Here is a 21233-nt window from a genome sequence, read left to right as displayed (position 1 = left end):
TCTGATCTCGTCGAAAACCTCCAAGCCGCCCCCAGAGCCACCGGCAACTGTCACCAACAGTTGCCGGTGCCCTCGATTGCCCGCGTTCGGTGCGAACGCGGGGAAAACGCCGACGGCGTCGACAACAGTTCTGCGCGTTGCTGTTGCTGCTGCATGTCCAACTGTATACAGCTGATAAAACAACTATCATCACTCTGTATAGCTCTCTACTATTTTGCTATCGCAATTGATGCTTCGCCTTTCGTGTGAAGTGTGAAACTGCGACAAATTTTTTAGAAGTGGTTTTACTCTTTGCGGCGTCGGCCGTTTTTTGTCACGGCGCAGTTTCGCAAAGGGCACTGCAAGGTCACCGCCAAGGTCACCAGCAACATAGCCACCTATGGATTTCGCTCTAAAAGTTGTTCTTCACAAAGGAAAGCAAGCACAGCACGTGCCATACGCACGAACTGTGAAACGCTGGCGCGGCGGCGCGGGCAATGGATGGAAGACGGATGGTAGAGTTGCTGTATAGGCTCCATTCAGGGAGCCTATACAGTAACTCTAATGGATGGATGCTATGAGCGTCCCCTTTGAAACGGGGTGGTAGGTTGCGCCACCAAGCTCTTGTTATTATTTTGCCTAATGTGCTATCTTTATTTCTGAGACACACACAAATACAAAGAATTCCAGGCATCAACCTTTTTGAACCATTACTGGGAACTCTGTTTCTGTAGGTCTCCGTTGTTTGTGGTCTCCCCACTTTTCTCTCGCTTTCTTCCTATTTCCTACTTTTCGTACTTTCTTTTGCTCGCTCGGCAATGATGATGATGGTGATTTATTGGCATCCCCTTTGAAACGGGGCGGCGAAATATAGTCACCTAGCCCGCTTGATTTAATCAGGTATACTATACATGTTCTTTATCTAGCATTTTTGTATACCTCTCATTATTTTTCTTTTTCAAAAATTTACCTTGTACCGCGCTTCCTATGATTTTATAAGATCAGGTCGTATCCATCTTTTCCCTGCTTTTTTTTCACCAGTACTCTAATCTTCTCTTGCTTATCTCTACGGCTGATCTGTTGATGTTTCCTTCCACTTTAAACCCAAGCGCTTCTGGGAGTTGCACGTTACCTACGGCTCTCGCTGGATGGATCCCGTCGCACTCCATTAGGATGTGCTGAGTGGTCTCTGGATCTTTACTGCAGCATACACATGCCTCATCTAGTCCCGAATATTTGCTCCCGTATGTTTTGGTCCTTAGGCAACCGGCTCGAGCCTCAAATAGCAAGGCAGTGCCATTTGTGTTATCGTACACATTTTCCCTTCTAATTTCTTTCTTCTGATTCTTGTAAATCTCCATTGTCCGTTTTGTTTCCATTCTTTGCATCCAATGCACCGTCTCTAGTTCTCTCACTTTCTTTCTGATGACTCCTGGTTGTCTATTTACAGTTTCGATTATCCTGTACTTGGTGGCCAACTTCCTTGATCTCTTCCTCCATTCTCTGTCCACGCTTTTCATGTAGAGATACGGTTGCACTTTAGCCGCCCATTTATTTTCATCCATGTTCCTGAGCCTTTGTTCAAAACTAATTTTGCTCTGTGTTCCTCTGACTTCAAAAGAGGCCCAACCCATGTCACCCTGCAGTGCCTCATTTGTGGTATTACCGTGGGCTCCCAAAGCCAACCGGCCTACTGATCTTTGGTTAGCTTCCAAACCCGCCAATATATCCGATTTTACGCATATAATGGCATTTGCGAATGTTAGCGCTGGCACCATTACTCCTTTCCAGATTCCACGCACCACCTCATACTTATTGTGGCCCCATGGTGCTCTGTGTTTCGTTATTGCTGCATTCCGCTTCCCCTTTATTTTCAGATTATCTTGGTGGTTGCTTGAGTAATTTTTTCCTTCGTTTATGCGTACGCCGAGGTACTTATATTGCTTCACTATGGGTATTACTTGCTGTTGAATTGACACCTCGAAGCTACTCGTGTCTTCATTAAAGATCATAATTCCTGATTTCTCTGTGCTAAACATAAGGCCTACATTTGTCGCTGCATTCCCACAGATATTCGCAAGTATCTGCAAATCTTTTTTATTGTCCGCTAGTAGCACAATGTCGTCTGCGTACATCAGTCCAGGGACCTTCTGTTGCACCATTTGTCCATTACGCATGTAGGATAAATCAGTAGCTAATTCGCTGTTTTGCAGTCGTCCTTGACGTAAAGCGTGGACAACAATGGTGACAGAGGGCATCCTTGCTTCAATCCTTGGCGAATTCCCACCATTTCATTACCTTTCCGACCTTCCCATACCACTTGTACTTGGTTGTCTCTATATATCTCCCTCAGCAGCTCCACGAAATCGTCATCTATGCCTTCGTATTGAAGAATATCCCACAACAATTCCCTGTCTACGTTGTCATAAGCTCCTTTAATATCTAGAAATGCTATCCATAAAGGTCTTTTCTGGGCTACTGAAATCTCTATGCACTGAGTTAGTACAAACATATTGTCTTCTAAGCGTCTGCCTGGCCTGAATCATTCTGTAGTTCCCCCAATACATCGTTTTCCTCCACCCACTTCGACAGTTCTAATTTTATGGCTTGCATTGCCATTCTGTATATCACCGACGTTACTGTAACTGGCCTGTACGAGCTCGTCTTATCCTTATCTCCTTTGCCTTTGTAGATGAGATTCATCTTGCTTTCACGCCATCGAACGGGAATTTTCTTTGTTCTAATCACTTGCTCTATGGCATTAGTCAGCAGTGCCTTGCTTTTTGGACCGAGATTTTTGATTAGTTGGGCGCTCGCTCGGCAAGGATGCACGAGCGAGCGCCCCCTGGTGGCGCAAAAAAACAAGCAGTGGGCGCGAGTAAGACTAGGAGGCGAGCGCCAGGTGGTAGTGTTGCAAGAAATCCAGCGGCACGCGCGGCAAGACTACCACAGCCGTAGCAGCGCCCGGAAAGACGGGAGAAGAGGCAAAGAAAGCTTCGCTTGAAAATGACTAACGTTTGATAAGGAACGGTGCCCGCCTGCCCTTCGCATCAGATCAACCGAAACAAGAGGGCCTTCGTGCGAAACGTCTTTCAAAGAAGTGCCTTTTTGCCTAGTAATTACCAGCACCTAAAAAGACGCGAGATAGACCTACTGGCATGCTTGTGAGGTCGTGGTGTTCGCGGTCTTCCAAGAGAGCCTAACATTGCTCCTTGGGGGGAAGTTGTTTCATAATAATTGAAAGAATGAATGAGCACGAAAAGAAGACATGGCATGGTTAGAAACAGCCTAAAATAAGACAACAAAAGGCTGGCTCTCCCGTAATCGAGAGTATATGTAAGCATGAAATGGCTACCGGCAAAGAAGATTGGCTGGAGATGATACTCGCCACAATCATAAAATGGGTATTAGTGCACGTTCGCAAGGGCATACACCACACCAAACAACTATTTGCGGTGCGCGGACGCTGCGGGCCCGCTCACGCAGTGTGGCGCCATCTCTCGAAGGCGGCGGTGCAAAACGCGCGCCGCGGAACTCAAGGACCACTGGCATTGAAAAGAGCACAGGCAACCCTGTCTCAACGCTAAAAGATGACAATTAGGTGCATTAGCGCGGAGAACGACCTGCAGGGGCGCTGCGAGCGTCGCTCGCGTGACGTCAGGGCACGGACTAGCGCCTGTCGTCTGCTGCCACTCGGGCGCTGTCCAGGCGCCTTCTGCAGTGTTTCCGTTTGTTCGCTGTAGTGCCAGCCGAAGGAGCTCAGACCAGCCCATTGTCTGTTTTTCATGCGCGGATCTAGACTTTGCAGATTGAGGGACTAATAAAAAAGCATAAATAGCATCTGACTAATAAAAGCATAAACGCATAAACAGAGCACATGGAAATTCAGTGAGGATACCATACGTACATATGACTGCTACATTTACCTTGATTTTAGCCCATTAAAACGTGTTTGCTTATGACGAGTAGCTCATGGTATAATGTCTAATTTTTCATTTCTTCAGAGAAACGCTCGGGAGTAACACGAGTACCTGACAGTGCAGTTTAGTTTCAACCAGCCCCACTTGTTCCTTTAACTGCTTCTCAAAATTAGGCCGTTCATCACCGGTTAATTTCAAGTAGCGGTAATATGAAGTAAAGCTAATTGAGGCTTACAGCTATATTCAGAATACGCAAAGGAATGTACCAATATTTATGCACTGTTTCGTGATACACGTTCAACTCGCTTGTGCAACTTACTGCTGCTTGTTTTTTGAGGAACAGACATCACGAATCTGTTTGGCGAACTGACACACGCTGCTCAGCCCAAATTTTTTAGTTAAATATGCCTTTTGGACCGTATGGCTGCAGCTAGAAAGAAGCCGAAGCCTCATTCTTAGCAGTATGGGGCTTATTGAAGATATCATTATTCCCGTGTGGAAGTGAAAAATCAAGTGAATTCATTTGAGGCTTGTGGTGTCTTCTCTACGAGGCGGGTATGTAAGGTTCTCTTTTATGCACTCACGAAGCGAATAGTTTTCAGTTTGTGTAGTTAGACAACGCAGGATCGAGACATGGTGAAGCAGAAGGCATTTAAATTTTCCTCTTCAGCGCAGCGTAAGCTGCGCTGTATAGCCTTGAGTATACTTTAGGCATTGCAATTGGCGCCTGAAGAACTGCTTAATGGTTTCAATTCGAAGTTGTGGTGAACTGATGGGTTTCGCGAATGATGCGTGCCTCACCATAACCACAGCCGGGAGATTTAGTTCCGTAAGAGCTGTGTCATGATATCGATAAAGGCAACGGAGGGTAACTGAAACATTTTCGCCCGTGCAATTGGTAGGCTCTCGATCTGAACCGCGAAACTGTTCTTTCAGGTGATTGCTGTTATGGTATTCGTGAAGTATATAGATACTATACGTGACGCGCCGTCGTGTTAACAGTCATGAGCAATGCGTTTTCTGGGTGCCTGTTTCAGAGAACGGTGAAAGTATTAGCAAACGTTTTCATGCAAAATGCGCGCCTAACTGTTCCTTTTACTCAATAATAAAGTACCCAATTTAACTAGAACAACTAACCATAGTAATAAGAATCATCATAAAAGATTCGCTGTGCAGTTTCCTTCTAACACGCATTTATAATATTGACATCAAATATCAATACCAAGATTTTTCTTCCTTGTAAAATGCAATGTATCTCATAGCTAAGCACTAAGGGAATGTTTGTGTTTTGCGGAACATCCTACACAACTTCGTGTGTTGAAATTGCAGACATTCTTTTTATGCAAAGAACACTGCGCATATACGCATTGCAAAACCAGTAGACCCCTTCAATGCTACATAGCTTGTGATATCCACGCCGCAAATTTTCACGACTCGCGGTTTTAAAGAAGAAACTGCCGTTCAGGCAAGACAATAAAAATAAGCCGGCATATCCTTCAATAAGTACGGCTAGAGCCCCCAATACCCCAAGCATGCGCGAAGGGAACGAGCGCGCGCAGCAGCCGAGCGAGTGCCGTCCTGGCCGTGACGTGCCTCGTACACAGGGCGCCATTCCAACTTCTCGCCGCTAATAATGCACTGTACCTGTCTTTTGAACGTCACTCTGGAAATTGCAAATAAAATTTCCGCGTACTAGAAGTTACAGCTTCAGGGACATCGTCAGCGAACATTAGGACGCAGCGGGAAGCAATATTTTAGGTATGAAGCACCTGATGCGCTCGGGCTCTCGTCGTCGTCGTAGTCACGGTAAGCAAGCGGGTCGTGCTCGCACTCGGCACGCGCTCGTGCCACTGCTTCCCGCGTTCGTCGTCATTGTCGTCTTCCACACATGGCTGCGTTGCCGCTCATCATTCCAGCGTAGAATTTCACTTTTCTTTCGTCGTAATGGGGAGGCCGCGTTTACGGGGTTATGATCCCTTGCTTAAGGCAGTATGAGCCCATTAGCGGTGCATCACTGCATGCATCGCACCTGCCCAGGTTTCACGTTAGTGGAACTGCATTTCGCTCAATGGGTCATTTGACACTTAGGCATACATTTTTTGTAACTTGTTTTTGCAGTAACTAGCGTATATTGTGCGGTCCTGTGCAAAGGGTCGGTACCAGAGACAGCACTTTTTAAACTTTTGACTGGTTGCCCGGATGATCCCGTTTTGCAACGATGCCAGGATGTTATCATTTGAGTGCCCGGATAACGACTTTTGTTTTTCGGTCAAGGTCATTTGCCGGTCGCCGACAACGGGAGCTAAAAGCCTTTCATGCTTTAAAAACATAGCGTTTATCCATTATTTGTGTTCATAACTCTTGCCTTCGTCTTCATTTTGCGTCTCCTTTCTTAGACGGCGCAGGACTACCGATGAGCATTGGTTCCAGTGAGTGATACTTTGAACGCCTATTAGGCATTGATAGACGAAATTATATAGACTGCAGTAGTTAGAACGCCTTATAAAGTGGGTCCGCACTCCATTATTAAGGCGAAAGCCTTACATGTCTCATGGTTCAGTCGACCTTCAACGTCCTTAAGCGAAAAGCGTGTCGTCGACGCGAAATCGCACACGATGCCGAATTGTTGCAGTAAGTCTTACTACACCAACCTGGCATCGTGTCTTTCCTATATGTAAACGTTCACGCAAAAATTTTGATGGTGCCTGCGCCACCGTCGTCATAGTCTTCTATGAGTAAACAAGAAACGCTCACGCAAAAAGTTTGATGGCGCACGGGTCACCGACGTCATCGTGTTAATTAAGATAGAGTTAATTCATGAACTCGAACCCGCAAGCTTTGGTGAAAGTCGAACTCACGATCTTTGGTGGGAGTCGAACCCGCCACATTCGGTGTTAATTAGGGCGACGTTAATTAAGGAACAGTAAATAAGGTAGCATGAATTAAGACATTCGAACGCGCGATCATTGGTCGAAAAAAAAACAAGTAATAAGAAGTAACAACGCATTCGAATGAGAACATCAAGTAATATAATGAATGTCGGTGGAGCACAGGCTTTCGACTTCACCCTCTTCGACGCACGCTAATGTGACTGCCAGTTTTTTTTTTTTTTTTTTTCAGTGCTCATGACTGTTTTCTTTCGTGCTGCTCTGTGGCGATATTGAGCCAAATCCGGTGCTCAACACGCCAGAACCTTTAGCACGGATTCTTGAAGGTCAAAACAATATCAAGGAGTGCGTTGATCGGTGGCATAAAACGTAACTCAAGATAGTTCAAGAATCAAGTATGGTCATCACAGTATGCAGCACTAAAAATCACATATCTGCAAAAAACTGTCGAACCCTTAGAAGCCAGACTAGGAATCTTGGAAGACCGCAGCAAAAGAAATAAGCTAGTATTCGGTGAGAAAGAAACGAAGAATGAAGCTACAAACGACCCCACAGTTAGAATAATCGACCAGTTGTTCAAAAGTAACCTCGGTGTCACTGCGCGTTCCGTGGAAAGAATACGCAAATAATGCAAGCACAGAATGGAAAAGCCCCGCCGATAATTGTAACGTTCTTTGATTATGGGGATCAAATTCAAGTGTTGAATAATTGCTTGAAGCTGAAAGGAAATAGCGTTTCTATTTCAGGAGATTTTTTGGCGGCCACGAGGAATGCAACGAAACAATTGCGTCGCAGCACTTCGGGATTGAGGAAACCAAGCGCAAGGGCTGGTTCATGACAAAGTTAGCATTAGTGATAGGGGTTGTTTATGTGCGACTCTATTAGGAAGGAAATGGTGCATGCGGCCGTACTAAGCGTAAAGGAGATACGCAAGAAATGAACTAATGCTACAGGAAATACAATTTTTACGGTGCATAAATCATAGCGGACGTAGCATTGTGAACCAAGTCAACGAAGTAGACAGTTTATTATCCGCTTAAAAACCCCACATTTTGATAATCACAAAGACGTGGATACACTCAGGCATTGATGATGACGAGGTCACACTGATGGGCTGTAAGATTTTCCGTAATGATCGGGACCCGCGCGGCGGGGGAGAGGCAGTTTCTTTGAAGGGATCCTTGCATGTATTCGGACTAACAGATATGCCAGGAATAGACTTCGTCATTGTCTAGGTTCACTTAGAGCAGTTTACCTTTATTTCTATTCGGGTTTTATCACCCCTCTAACAGAAATAAAACTTTTTTTGAGAAACTGAATAATTATCTATGCGTATACACAAGCCGTTCGTCAAAATATCCTTCTTGGTGGCAACTTTATTTTCGGCTCGTTGACTGTGAAAACGAATTCCCGGAAGCCTTATCAGGGGCGGCAGAACCTTTAGCGGACGTTGTTTTATACCACCATCTAAGGCAAGCAGTAAAAGATAAAAAAAGAAGAAAGAGAGAGAAAAAAAAAACACCCAACTCGAAACCTTGCTCATCACGAAGACGTGGCTACACTCAGGCATTTATGATGACGAGGTCACACTAATGGGCTGTAAGATTTTCCGCAAAGATCGAGACTCGCGTGGCGGAGGAGAGGCAGTTGTTTTTTAATCAGGGAAAAAAAACTTTTTTTTGAATAACTTCGCTTACATCGATGAATGTAATGAATGTAAGCCATGGTAGCTGTGCACGCGTGTTCACTCAACGAGAGAGGCGACAGGTAATGCTCCATTTCCTTCCCAATAGAGTCACACATAAACAACCCCAACCATTAATCCTAACTTTGTCATGAACCAGCCCTTCTGCCTGATTTCCTCATTCCCGAAAATGATCCTACATGGAGAACAGGAGAGGCGAAAACATTTATACTTGCTCTGTCATGACCAATTAGGCATAGCGAAAAGTAATTATATTGAACCATTTTCGCGATGTAGAACTAGATCAAGCCACCCAAAACCCATAACGAATGTTTTGGCAAAGCATAGTTATTCAAAAAAAATGTCGCAGTTTCGCCCTAAGGGCGAAGCAGTGAATGCGATAGCAACACAGCAATGTCATATGAAGTAAGGTGAGCGGCTTTGGTAGCAATATGAATTGTAGTAAACATGAGCTGATTAACTAAGCAGGTGTGCTGTGGCGTAAGTAGACCGACATGAAGAGAGACTCGATGACCACGAGGAGGCGCGTGTGAAACGGTGGTGTTGATGAGACGCGCTTCCCGTGGGCAGCGCGTGCGAAGGGACACACCTGTAGCGCTGCACTGCCGACCCGGGTAGCATTGCATGTGTAGCGTGCGTTGGAAAATGTGGCCCGACTATTACTAACTGATTGAACAAGCGTGGTGTGAGCTTGCACAAACAAACATGAATAGATCACACTGAATGACTGCAGACAACGACTCTCAAAACGCTGGCAGCAAGCGCATATATACGCCGCAGCAGCGGGCGAAGGTACGTGCGGTCTATCGCTTCAACGGAAACTGAGCGGCGAATACACGGCGCATAAAGGTCAGAGTCGTGTGGAGATAAGAGACGGTGCGGACGAGCGACGAGCGCGCGGTTGTTGGCAGCGTAGAAGTGCGCCCCACCCCCCCCCCTCCCCGCGCTCCCTCCGGCGCTGGCTTCCCGCTTCCTTGCTTGCGCGTGGGTGATTGAGTGCGTTCGCTCTCCGTCGCGCGTCCCCGCACGCTTCCGCTCGGGCATACAGCGCGCGGCGAAGATTTTATCTATAGGGAACCTCACGGCGACGGCGACGGCGACGGCAGAAATCCGGTAGAAGTGTCCATATAATTGATATCGCAATAAAATGTGTTTTTCCCTCGCACTATCCGCCACTGAAACCAGCTTCCTGCAAGTGCAGTTTAGTGCGCAACAGTACAATCATTCCTGCCTGCGATAAAGAAATGTAAAAGAAACCCAATCCATTTGTTTTCCTTTCCACTATTTTACGGCGGAACTGTTAGGCTTTTCGTAAGTCCGTTTCGTGCCGACAGAAAACTGGGCCCAGCTGTGCGTCGCTGAGCCTCGCAACTTCCTCGCATCACACACGTGCGTAGGGCCGAGTCTCGCCGCGGCATGCGTGCGCTTCGCCTTCCCTCTCCCGAGCGGAGCACAAGCAAGTGTTCGCTTAGCCGTGACGTCACTGATGTGCTAGAAAGCTCTGAGTAGCCAGCGCGCCAGCAGTCGCGTCGCCTCTCTCGACTAGTGAAGACGCGTGCACAGCTACCATGGGGCGACCGAGCAAGACTGCCGAAGAAGAAGACGCCTAAAAGGAAGCTCGGCGCGCGACTTAGCGGGATTACGATCGACGAAGGAGAGCCGATCCTGCCCATCGGGCCGAGGCTGCCGCCGACAAACGTTGTCGCCTAGCCTAGCGTTGGCGATGCTGCTCGACGGAGGTGGGTCTCTTCGCAAAACGTACAAATGAAGCCGCACACTATCAAAGACCCCCTGGAAATCCAGGGAGTGAATGAGTGAGTGAGTGAGTGAGTAAACTTTTATTGTTCGTAAGGGGTGACACCGGAGCTCCGGTACCACTCGTAGGCATGCAGGGTGCCCGATGTCACCCCAGGGGGCAGGGGTTAGTAGACGAAGCGGCTTGCCGCTTCAGCTGCCAGATGGACAATGTTGGCCTGTGCCGCCGGGTCTTTTATATGAAGCGTGGTCTCCCATGCTTCTTCGTCCGTGAATAAATTATATCCAGGGGAGTAGCTGTAGTCCCATAGGATATGCCTTAAAGTTCCTATTTTATCGCAAAATCTGCAGAATTAGTCCTCCGGATTTCCCGTTTGCGTGAGGTATCTCTATCTGGAAGACATGTGGTTCTTGGCTTGCAGGCGGCGCCAGGTGATCGCCTCTGCGGACGTGACCTATCCGGGAGTGGATATTTCCGGCGTCCTAATCTGTAGTGCTCTGTGATCTCGTGGTAGGTCACGAGCGTCTCGACCAGAAAGTTAGGTTGAGGCCGCCGTCCCCCTCCCCCCGGATAATGAGCGCTCGGGTGAGGGCGTTAGCGGCTTCGTTTCCAGTTATGTTGGAGTGAGCGGGGGCCCAGGTTATGGTGATCCCTCTGTCTATGTTACCTTTCGATATTATGCTGTACACGTAGTCTGATATTTTGCCTCTGCAGAAATTTCTTACTGCCGATTTCCTGTCGCTAACAATCACCCTTGCGTCCGTGCTAACGCACGCCAGGGCGATCGCCGCTTCCTCCGCTGCCGTGGCGTCTACTCCGCTTGTATATATCGCGCCCTGTTCTACTCCGGACGCGTCGACTACCACTAAGACGGAGCTTCCGTCTCCGCCAAGGGCGGCGTCTGTGAAGGCAACCGTCTCGGGTGGCGTTCTGCTTAGCTTCGTTTTCAAGTGTTTGGCTCTGTGCTGGCGTCTTTCCCGATCGTGTTGTGGGTGCATGTTCTTAGGAATCGGTGCGACCGTGAGAGCTTTCCTAATTTTGGAATCATGAAAATCCAGGGAGATCAACGTCACTGGCGTATTCCGTGATTGGTGCGTGTGGATAAATACGGACAGATCTTGCAGCGCCATCACCGAGCTCCTGCCGTGCGTGAATCCGTACTGGTAAGTGTGGATGTAACACCATATCACTAAAAAGTGATATAATCGACCGTAGAGTAGCCTCTCCAGGACCTTTCCCAATACAGACGACATGCATATAGGGCGATAGGCTCCTGGTAAATCCAATGACTGCTACTGAAGCACTGTACCTTGTACATTACACTACAAGCACTGTACAGCAATTGTGATGCACGCACTGTGGCTTGTATGCGTGTGACTTGCTGGGGCTTGTGTGGCTTACCAGCCTGACCATGTGAGACCTCGAAAGAACTTGTCGAAACTTAGCTAATCTTGGTGACACTTAGTATGAGCCTAGTTAAGCCATGCATAACCTCGTAAGACTTGCCAAAACCTAGCAACGCTTGGTATGAGCCTAGCCACGCCATACATCGCAAAACTTAGCGAAACTGCGCAACACTTAGTGTGAACTTAGCGGAGCCATCTATAAGCTCGCAAAACTTAGCAAAACCTAACAACACTTACGAAAAGCCGGAACTAGCTCCGCTGTGACCCAGCCTTGCACCACTAGTGCAAACTGCCCGTAATAGTTTCACATGCATGCGTACTTGTACCACATCATTATGCAGTTAAGCTTTCACGGCCGCAGAGACGCGTATTCAGTGCAACACCGGCAACTTTCTGTTTATTTTATACATCGATGGCTTCGCCGTTTTATGTTGTGCGCCGTTTTTATCTGTTATTTTATTGTTTTGCCTATATGCAGTGCATTGTCTATATAACAGTTTGTGGTAGCCGCCAAAATAGATGTAACATATGGTTCGCTTCCCTGTCTTTGGCTTCTTTCTTTGCTGTGTCAGTTCAGTGTATCCCGTTATTGCGTATTTTATTACGTCTCGGTTGGGACGACGTTTATTAAGTCCGGGAGCTCGTCAGCGAACCAGCGCAGCAGATACGCGATGATGGTGATCACATATACAGACGAAGAAGAGCATAGGCAAAAGTCTGAGCATGCTGGTAATATATGTAACGCTCGTGAAAGAGAAGGAAGAAGCGCACATAGAAGATCAACAGAAGAGAAGAGGTAGAAGTGGCGGCCAGATTAATGATGTTTGATTAAACGGAATGCTACATTTTGGCGCAGTCGCAGTTTGGACCATGTGGGTGTCATTCACCATCGCCCGACATGAAGATGGTCGTCTACTGGTAAGGAACTACCAGGAAGGTGGACACAATGCCGTCGAGTTACCTGAAAAGGTCAGCGCACTGGACTTCTTGGCCTTCTTAGCCGATAGAGCCAATTGATCGCTTCAGAATCTCGAATCCATTGGCTCAGTCAGAGTGCATATGCGTATGACTGACTTCCAACGCTGGATTGACAATTCGACTAGAGCAGCGGTAGTTAAAAGCGAAACTCAAGCTGCCGACCATCTCATACAACACCTTTTGAAAAATCAGGAACAGCAAGCGCAGCAACAGCGAGAGCTTCTGATGATATTGTCATCAACACTCCTATCAACAAACCAGGCGGTGAAAGCACTTTTCAAGCCAGAACCTTTTGATGGTACTTCGTTAATCCCGTCAACATGGCTTCACTTTTATGTATATGCATCTTCGCAGAACAATTGGACCACGGACTGTGACCGCATCTATAATATGCGCGATTTCCTTTTGGGAAATGCGAAGAAGTGGTTCGAATTGCGCGTACCCATCAACACAGATGTATCATGGGTTGCTTTCTGCGAGACTTCGCCTTGAATCCAATAGAATGCTGGGGAAAGGCCATTGCATACAAGCAGCGAGAAGGATCGGTTATCGACTACTTTTACGAGAAACTTTTGCTTCTGCAACGCACCAACCCCGACCTGCGGGAATCATCAATCGTGCCACTGGTTATAATGTGCATGACAAAGGAGTATCAGCGTCTAATCATGATGAGACAACTTGCCACATTGGATGAACTCCTACAGTCACTGAAAGACGTTCCCGACGGCGTTTTACTAACCAATGACCAAGAGAGCAACATCAGTAGCCTAAGCTCTACCATCGGATCCCCGGAAGACCAGGCGTCCTATGGCCAAAGCACTATAGTGAATTGTGCTGAAATTGACTCAGCCAAAGAGAGGACTCCATACCCGAAACAAGTAAAAGAACTGGTAAGCCCGGATTTTTCCTTCTCTTTGGAGACACCGAAAGAAAGCGTCTACTTGGCGGAGTCTGCGGCAGGCCTACTGTACGCACAGATGAGCGTCAATGGAAACATGATTGAAGTATTAATTGACACTGGAGCATCAGTTAGCATAGTTAATTCGCTACTGATTCCGCAAGATCAAATATTCAGTGGAAAGGTTGTCAAAGTACACAGTTACGATGGAAGTTCTCGAGTGCTATAGTCGGATACAACTTTAAAAGACAGCGGCATTTGCCCCTCAAAGGCGGATGCATACGAGCCGGCACCAATAGGCGCGCACTTAGGTGACGTCATGAGCCGGACGGCCGGTGTCCCCGCCGGACGGAGAACATGCCTAACATGGCCGCCCTCGCTTCGAACTGGGCCGAGTCGCGTCAGCTCTGTGCGTCTCCCTTCGTCAGAGTGAATTCGAATTGTGTTTGGTGGTCTGTCATGCCGGAAATATTATTGTGAGCTTACGATGCACAATTTGTGTCGCGTGCGTTTGTTCTGAGCCGTGAGCCGGCGAAGAAAGATTGCAGCGAACATCGGTGACGCTGCGCTGCGCTTCGTGTGGAAACAGGATCCCGCGGCGACATACCGCTGCAAAGAAACATCGTACGTGTTTGTTCCGTGGTGTTTTCTTTTGCTCCTAAGTGAAGTTACGACGACGAGAGTTCGCCAAAGTCTGGTGCCTACTGTGAGCGGCTGGTGTGTTTGTGTACTGTGCCCCTGCGTTTCTCGTAGGACGTGGTGAAGTGATGGAGTAAAACCATTATCAGGATAAATGAGAAAAGCGTGCGCGGATGAAACCAACCTGCGAGTTTCTCAACAGAAAAGATTTGTGAAAGCAACCTCCAACGCAAAGATTCGTTGCTGCCAGCTCAGCGTGCAAACGACCGATCGTTGGCAGCAGTGTGATAAGATAGCCGAGCGTCTAGCAGCGTCGTTCGAGTGTTGTGTAGCACCGTCGATTGATTGCTTTCCACCAATGCTAACAATCAGTGACTAACACGCGCTGCTTGGGCAAATGTCATTGGATTGTTAACGGTCAGGCGTTTGGAAGCAGTGTTTGTTTCCTTAATGTCAGCCTGAATACTAATATAAAATTATGACTGATACACTGGTGCCGTTGCAAGGGAGCTTGGCATGAATTCGCGTCGCTGTGTGGCTTAGAACTCTTCGCTCACTGCACGCGCCAGCTGTAGAAAGCCTGCTGTGACACAATCGCGCATAAGCTGTGCTGCCAGCGCTCGACTTGCTTTCCCACAACACAGCTTTGCGCTTTCTCGTGATATGTCGCTACTAAAAAATTCCTATGACAGTGAAGGCAACAGAGCCAATATGTACATTTAAAAAAAAAGTACGACACAGTAGGCACAGCTGCTTGTGAACTGACTCCTAATAGTTCTACTCGCGTCTGCGTTAAATGTGTGTGCGTGTTTTCTTGTGCGTTTATGTATATTTGTTATATTGCCCTTTTTTGTATTTTAGATCTTAGTTTTCGTGCTCGCGTTTGTGTTCATGTGTGTGAATATGTGAGTTCTTCCGTGCGTGTATGTATTTATTCCTATTTCTATCCTTTTATCTTTGCTTTTGTTCTTGTAAGCATGCTACAGCCACGACTTTCTTTACAATTCCATTAACATGTCTCATTCAAAGCACCAAGTCCAGTGAATAGGAGGGCTGGCCTCTTCGATGTCATTAAAGCCATTCTCTCTTGTCTACCTTGCCTCCTCTGTCTGTCACCTTGCTTTGTTTTCTCCTACTATTCTGACCTTGCTTCTTGTATTGTTGCCGCAACGTGATTAACCAACTTGCACCAAATAAAGTTCTATCAGCTGTGACAACAGAAACATTGACAGATTCAAAATGTTAAAAGCATCACGTGGCTTGCACAGTTACTTCGTCTCTTACCCCTGTTAATGTATTTATGCATCAGTGCATACGGTAGCTTGCCAGAAGTGCACATGAAAAGGTGCCATATTGTGAAACAGCACCTTGCTATGTTGTTGCATTCAGTCTTAATAAACAGATGGTTTTGCTGCCCGTCACATGTGGTGGTACACATATATAACATTGTGCAGTGCGGGTATCATTTCCTGTCTTGACGCTTTCATCATTACAAATGCAGTTTTCTAGTGGATGGAGTCCAGCAAGGCAGTGCTGTGAGAGCTTTTGCAACTTTCACCATTTATTACTTCCCCAATACCACTGTCTGAATCTGTCCGTCACTTTGCCTACGGCTTGTAATGAACAAAGTGACTCACTAAAACACGTTCAACTTTACCGAGCATTTTTCCGGTACGTAAATATTACAAAAAATGCTAGCAAAATTAATCACAATAGTTGTGCTTGCATTCGCTTTACTTGCTCGAGTCAGATTAATAAATTGAAAATTGGCTATGACAACACTTCAATTTCCAGTGCAGACTGCTAACAGAGCCATAAAGCGTGCTCCAACTCTTGCTATTCCTCTATGGGGCGCGTCAAACTCGACGGTGGCTGCCTGAATGAGCATTTTGGGCCTCACTTAGCTAATGATGTCTTATATTTGTTCTCTTATTCGCATTACTTGTGTGAGCCAGATAAGAAAATAAACAATGCAACCACATGAATGTGCTTTGGCATTCAAGCTGCTGACAGTGGCTGTCAGTTTCGTGTTGTCTGCTGTTATTTCCCCACCACTCACTATGACATGACTGATTTCCAGTGCAGACTGCTAACAGAACCATAAAGCGTGCTCTGACTACTGCTATTTCACTATGAGGCGTGTCAAACTCGAGGGTGGCTGCCTCAATGAGCATTTTGGGCCTCCCTAAGCTAATGATGTCTTATATTTATTCTCTTATTCGCATTACTTGTGTGAGCCAGATAACAAAATAAACAATGCAACCACATGAATATGCTTTGGCATTCAACCTGCTGACAGTGGCTGTCAGTTCCGTGTTGTCTGCTGCTATTTCACCACCACTCACTATGACATGACTGATTTCCAGTGCAGACTGCTAACAGAACCATAAAGCGTGCTCTGACTACTGCTATTTCACTATGGGGCGCATCAAACTCGACGGTGGCTGCCTGAATGAGCATTTTGGGCCTCATTTAGCTAATGATGTCTTATATTTGTTCTCTTATTCGCATTACTTGTGTGAGCCAGATAACAAAATAAACAATGCAACCACATGAATGTGCTTTGGCATTCAAGCTGCTGATAGTGGCTGTCGGTTTTGTGTTGTCCGCTGCTATTTCACCACCACTCGCTATGACATGACTGTGATTTGCAGTGCAGACTGCTAACAGAACCATAAAGCGTGCTCTGACTTCTACTATTTCACTATGGGGTGTGTCAAACTCGACGGTGGCTGCCCGAATGAGCATTTTGAGCCCGCCAACGATAATCAGGGTTAAGAATAGTGTTTCAATTCAGATATGCCAGCATTTAAATGTGTTTCTATGCCACTTGTTATATTGACGCGTGTGCTCTAGGTAGACGACAACGACGATGGGTACATTAACGGACTCCGTCTAGTGGGTCAGTGGGTTTTTGGCTAACGACGAAGAAGACGTGTCTCTGTTCCGTTTTGCTTAAACAGGTCGTCCTGCTGTTCTTGAAGAACGTCTCCCTGTCCTCTCTCGGCGTTGTACCGTGACAGTGGTGGAGGTGCTGGGTATATTGACCACGCCTGATGCTACGGACTCCTTCTGGGAGTCGTTCATCTAGCCCGGACGCATTGTCACCAGTTACGACCCCCGTGCACCGCTTCAGTCGTCGACTGCTAGGCCTCGCCCCGGAGTTCTCCCCTCTTCAACCACATCTTTCCAGGAGCTCCACACATCTGGCAATGGCCGAAACGAGCCCACCGCAAGCACCCCAATGCAGCCAGTCTCCCAGTCAACAACAGGTAACTGTTCTTCATCCGCTGGTTCCCGATCGCTATCGCGGTGCAGCGTTCGAAGACATTGAAGACTGGCTCGACAAGTACGAGCGCGTCGCCCAGATTAACCAGTGGACTGAGCAGCAAAAGCTCTCCCACGTCTATTTCGCGCTTGACGACAGTGGCCGTACTTGGTATGAGAACCGCGAAGCTAGCCTATCGACATGGCATGACTTTCGGCAGAAAATCACCGATACGTTTGCAAGTGCCGACCGACGCGACCGCGCCCAACAGTTGATGGAGCTACGGGTGCAACAGCCCAATGAGTCGGTCACAATGTTCGCCGAAGACATGGCCCGTCTCTTTCGTAGAGCCGACCCGAACATGACCGAGGATAGGAAGTTACGCTACCTCATGCGAGGTGTAAAAGAGCAGTTGTTCGCGGGGCTTGTGCGCAATCCACCCGTCACCGTCGCTGATTTTATCAAGGAGGCTACGGCTATTGAGCGGGCCCTTCATCAACGATGCAGGCAGTACGATCGTCTGTCCACCAGCACCGCAATCAATGCCGCCGCATTGACTCCACAGTATCAGAGCTCCTTGCGTGAAATGATAAGAGAGATCGTCAGAGAAGAAGTTCACCGGATCCTGACATCGACACTGGATAGCCCCGTCGCGTCAATCGCCGAAGTGGTACGCGACGAAATCAGGCAGGCGTTACCGGCCGCCGATCTTCCCGACCACCAGCGTCCCATGAGTTACGCCGCCGCTGTCCGATGTTCCCCACCCGTTACAACCACACCCCCGTACAACCAGCCTCCGAGAGCCGCTCCTTGGTCGCCGCCGCAAGAGGAGGCATTGCGGCACGCACCCGTTATGCCGATGCAGTCCTACCGCCAGCCATCATTCGCCGCGCCTTGGACCACACCGCAAAACGACCCTTCGAGACGGCCACAATTTCGGAGATCCGACGCGTGGCGCACCGCCGATAACCGCCCTCTCTGTTTTAACTGCGGGGGCGCCGGCCATATTTCGCGCCATTGCTGGCATCGCGACACATCCTTTCGACCTCTTCGTCCGTGGTCTGATGGTCGACGTGCAGATGGCGACTCCCTGCTACGCCGCGACGACGCTGCTTCTCGGGGACCTCCCATAGCGCACCCGAATGACGAATCCGTGCCGAATGATCGGACTGATTTCGGCCATCGGTCGCGCTCTCCTACCCCTCCACGCCAGATGCCTGCTGGACGTACTTTTGCTAACTTTCAAGGACGAAGGTCGCCCAGCCCCCGCCGGGGAAACTGAAGGCGGCGACCTCTGGGGGTAAGGTTGCAGGCCCGCCGCAAGCCAATAAAAAGCCCCCAACTCGCCCGCTGCCGAACGCCGAGCAGCCGATAACCACCGACCCCGAGGAAATTGTGAGTGCCGACCTTGATGTTTTTGTGGATGGGCAGCCAGTGACAGCATTAGTCGACACTGGTGCTGACTTCTCTATAATAAGTCAGGAACTCGCCCTCCGCCTGAAGAAAGTGAAGACGCCATGGGCGGGACCTCACATAAGGACGGCAGGCGGCCAATTACTGATGCCTACTGGAAGATGTACTGCAAGAATTAATATTGGAGATTCTTCTTTCGTGGCCGCTTTCATCGTTCTTCCTGCGTGCTGTAAAGATTTGATTCTTGGAATGGATTTCCTAAGGGAATACGGCGCCGTAATTAACATTCCAGACCGCATGGTGACGTTTTATAAGAGCCCTGGTTTAATCCATTACTTATCGCCGCAACACAATGCCTTTCGTTTAACAGAAGATGACGTCGTAATCCCACCTCGGTCATGTATTCTTGTTTCGGTGGCCTGTGACGTGCCGTTTCATTGCGAAGGAATTGCCGATCAAATAACCGTTTTGTTGTTTAGTCACGGTATCTCGGTCGCACGAGGAATTGTCAATGTCACTGACGGGCGCACGAACCTCTTGCTAACAAATTTTAGCACAGAGAGACGGCACCTTCCAAAAGGCACGGCTGTGGCTTATTTTGACGGTGTTGCGGATGTTCGCGGCTGCTGTTCGCTACTCGAAGAAGCGCCTACACAAGACCCAGCTCCCGCACTTGACGTCAGCACTGTTTTGCCGCCGCACGAACGAGAACAGCTTCTTACGCTATTGGCCCAGTTCGTCGACTGCTTTGCGTCGACTTCAAGAGTTGGTCGGACGCCTCTAACAAAGCACCGAATAATTACAGAGGATACGGCGAGACCCATTCACCAAAATCCTTATCGTGTGGCACCCAGAGAACGTGAAGCCATACAACAACAGGTGACAAAAATGCTTGAAGACGACGTGATCCAACCATCAACGAGTCCCTGGGCATCGCCTGTAGTTCTGGTCAAGAAAAAAGACGGCAGCTTGCGTTTCTGTGTGGACTACCGAAAACTAAATCAAGTGACGAAGAAAGACGTGTACCCGCTACCCCGTATCGACGATTCCCTCGACAGGCTTCGACACGCACGTTACTTCTCTTCCATGGACTTAAAAAGCGGCTATTGGCAAATCGAGGTAGACCCCAGAGACCGTGAAAAAACTGCTTTTGTGACCCCAGACGGCCTGTACGAATTTAAGGTTTTACCTTTCGGCTTGTGCTCTGCGCCTGCTACGTTCCAACGCCTCATGGATACTGTGCTTTCCGGTCTGAAGTGGAAAACCTGCTTAGTGTACCTCGACGACGTCATCGTGTTTTCCGCAACGTTTAAAGAACACCTCGAACGGCTTGAAGCAGTTCTGCAGTCCATAAGATCCGCCGGCCTCACGCTGAAACCGGAGAAGTGCCACTTTGGCTTTGCGGAACTACAGTTTCTTGGTCACGTCGTCAGCCACGCCGGTGTCCGCCCAGATCCTGCAAAAATTAGCGCCGTCGCACAGTTTCCCGTACCATCCGACAAAAAGGCTGTCCGGCGGTTCCTCGGCCTCTGCGCTTATTACCGGCGGTTTATTGCAGACTTTGCTCGCATTGCGTCGCCGTTAACCCGCCTCACGAGAGACGATGCTCCTTTTGTATGGGGTGATGAAGAGCAAGGTGCATTTAACATCTTGCGGCAACGTCTCCAGACACCTCCAGTGCTTGCCCACTTTGATGAGACCGCTCCTACATTGCTCCACACGGATGCCAGCAATGTTGGCTTGGGAGCTGTTCTTGTACAGCGGCAGGAGGACATGGAAAGAGTGATTGCCTACGCAAGCCGCACACTCTCACGCACAGAGGCTAATTATTCCACAACTGAGAAAGAATGCCTCGCGGTGGTATGGGCGGTTATGAAATTTCGCCCATATTTGTACGGCCGCCCTTTCAAAGTTATCAGCGACCACCATTCACTGTGTTGGTTGACGAACCTTAAAGATCCGTCCGGACGATTGGCACGTTGGAGCCTCAGGCTGCAAGAGTTTGACATGACGGTCATGTACAAGTCGGGGAAGCGACATACGGATGCTGACTGCCTGTCTCGATCGCCGATAGAGTCGGCTTCTCCACTCGAAGAAGACGATACAGCATTTCTTTGTGTTCTGGACACAGCCGCCATCGCTCAACAACAACGGGACGACCCTGAGTTGCTTGCACTCATCACCTACTTAGAAGGAAGGTCTGCGAAAGCACCTAGAGTTTTCGCCAGAGGACTGTCGTCGTTTTGTTTACGGGCCAAAGTCCTTTACAAAAGAAACTTTTCTTCTACCGGGTCCCCCTACCTGCTCGTCATTCCTGCAGCTCTTCGTTCGGAAGTACTTCAAGCTTGTCACAACGAGATGACTTCTGGTCACTTAGGCTACA

Source organism: Dermacentor silvarum, chromosome 8 (genome assembly GCF_013339745.2).
Source record: "Dermacentor silvarum isolate Dsil-2018 chromosome 8, BIME_Dsil_1.4, whole genome shotgun sequence".
Classification (NCBI taxonomy): Eukaryota; Metazoa; Arthropoda; class Arachnida; order Ixodida; family Ixodidae; genus Dermacentor; species Dermacentor silvarum.
The sequence above is the reverse complement of the archived record's forward strand: the minus strand, read 5'-3'. Positions refer to the sequence as shown.